At 44.7% G+C, this 1,919-nt stretch overlaps 1 non-coding gene across 1 annotated transcript; it reads right to left on the bottom strand.

Annotated features, from left to right (window-relative positions):
- Positions 1 to 455: 455 nt before the first annotated feature.
- Trnat-ugu (transfer RNA threonine (anticodon UGU)) lies at positions 456 to 527 on the bottom strand. Its single transcript has one exon. It is a non-coding gene; the product is annotated as a tRNA-Thr (tRNA).
- Between the last annotated feature and the right edge of the window lie 1,392 nt (positions 528 to 1,919).

A 1,919-nucleotide genomic window follows, 5' to 3' on the forward strand; every position in this document is an offset into this window, starting at 1 on the left:
GAGGCGGTACTGAATCGAACTGTTGAAAGAAGAAATTCGTGGGACAAAAAAAGTATCTGTTGACGGGGCACATCCTGAGGCATCAAGGAATAGTAAAATTGATAATGAAGGGAAGTGTGGGATGGGAGGGGGCGTAAGGATAATAGAGCTACAGCAAGGCACGAATGCTGTAAGCAGCTTTAAAGGGATGTGGGCTGCAGCAGTTACGCAGAGATCAAGAGGCTGTCACAGGGAGAGCTGCATCAGAGCAGCCTTCAGACCACGACAACAAATTCCCTGCCTTGCACACAGTTGCATGATCGCCTTTCGCAACATTTGTCTCTTAATTCCTTTCACGTGCTTATTTTGTGTGGTGTGGTTTTGTCAATCCTTTTTTTTTTACATTATTTTATTGTTATATCGATCAGGTGGAACAAGCCTTTCTTGCGCTGTTTTTAGTCTTACTTAAAAATGTTTGCCCCCTGTGAGAATCGAACTCACGACCCCTGGTTTACAAGACCAGTGCTCTGCCTCTGAGCTAAGGAGGCTGACGACGTGACGTTCTCATCTTTGGAATTTGAGCAGTGCGTGAACCGCAGCATGACTCAAACCAGTCGTGGCTGCTAGTTCTTAGTGTTCTTCTGTTATATACAGTCACCCTCCTCTGGATCATTGAGTTCTTATGTTTTCCTTGTCTCAGCACTCTGTTATTACTTTCTTGCTGTTTTATTTTTCTATGTGTCGGCCTATGTCATGGGAGCGTTTTTAGCCTTCTACGTGGTTCCGCTCGTCCTCTTACGTTGTTACGCCTCGTTGTTAGAGCTAGCCAGTACCATAATACGCAAATGGTGCCCGCATGCATATGCTTTCCTCGCTCTCACAGTACAATGACAAACCGTGCGAAAACATACAGCTGGGTGCGCGCACGGGGAAGTCACAAACCGGAAGCGCGGGTTGTGCAATGCTTACCGTTGCGTGGCTTTCACGTTACGTCATGCGTCTACTGGTTACCGGTGTAAACAGCTGCGTGTGAAAATTACGGACCGCTTGAACATCTCACCTCAGATATACGGACAGAGCAGACTAGTTAAAGCAAACAGATGGAATACCATAGAGGGTCAACACCGCGACCAGGATGGCACACACTGAGCAGTTCTCTGCCATGTTTTCGGAAGTCAAAAGAAAGGGGCGTAGTATGGGATAGAGGCAGATAGCGTGCCAAATAATACGAAATAACGTCCAACTTTAATGTTTGGCAGCTACAGTCACAAGCGAAATTATCCCTCATAATGGCGGACGAACACTTGATATGCATCGTTTTTCAGCAGCACTGCAATGGATACATTCAAATGATCCAGCTCCAGACCATCTATTGGGTGCCATTAAGAAAAAGAAGACATGGTCTGAAAAATTCAGCACACCATTAGCCTTCGTGCGGTTTAATACCCGCGTCACTATACATAAGAAACATCCAATACATAAGAAACATGCATTACATAAGAAACATCCAACAGAGGAAAATTCTAAAATCAAGTTCTGGTGAACACAGTTAAGAAGAAAAAAGAAGAGAGAGAAAAACATTTCGGAGAACGTTTGCATTTATATAAATTGTATGTAGCATACGGTTAAATTTGTGTTTGTTCAGTGAAATGAACTGTGGTGTTACGTGCCTCAGATACGTAAACTCTGACGCAGACCCAGGATATACGGGCAGTGAATTGTCGGGGCTGTCATTTGTACTCCGGTGATTATTGTGAAAAGATTTCCAATGTGATTATGGCCGCATGACGGAAATTAACAGACTTTGGAGCGGAATGGTAGCTGGCATTGGGCATTCCATTTCGGAATTTGTTAGGGAATTCAACATTCCGAGATCCGCCGTGTCAATGGTGTGGCGAGAATACCAAATTTCAGGCATACCTCTCACCAGGGACAGCGCA

This window comes from Schistocerca serialis, chromosome 2 (genome assembly GCF_023864345.2).
Source record: "Schistocerca serialis cubense isolate TAMUIC-IGC-003099 chromosome 2, iqSchSeri2.2, whole genome shotgun sequence".
Classification (NCBI taxonomy): domain Eukaryota; kingdom Metazoa; phylum Arthropoda; class Insecta; order Orthoptera; family Acrididae; genus Schistocerca; species Schistocerca serialis.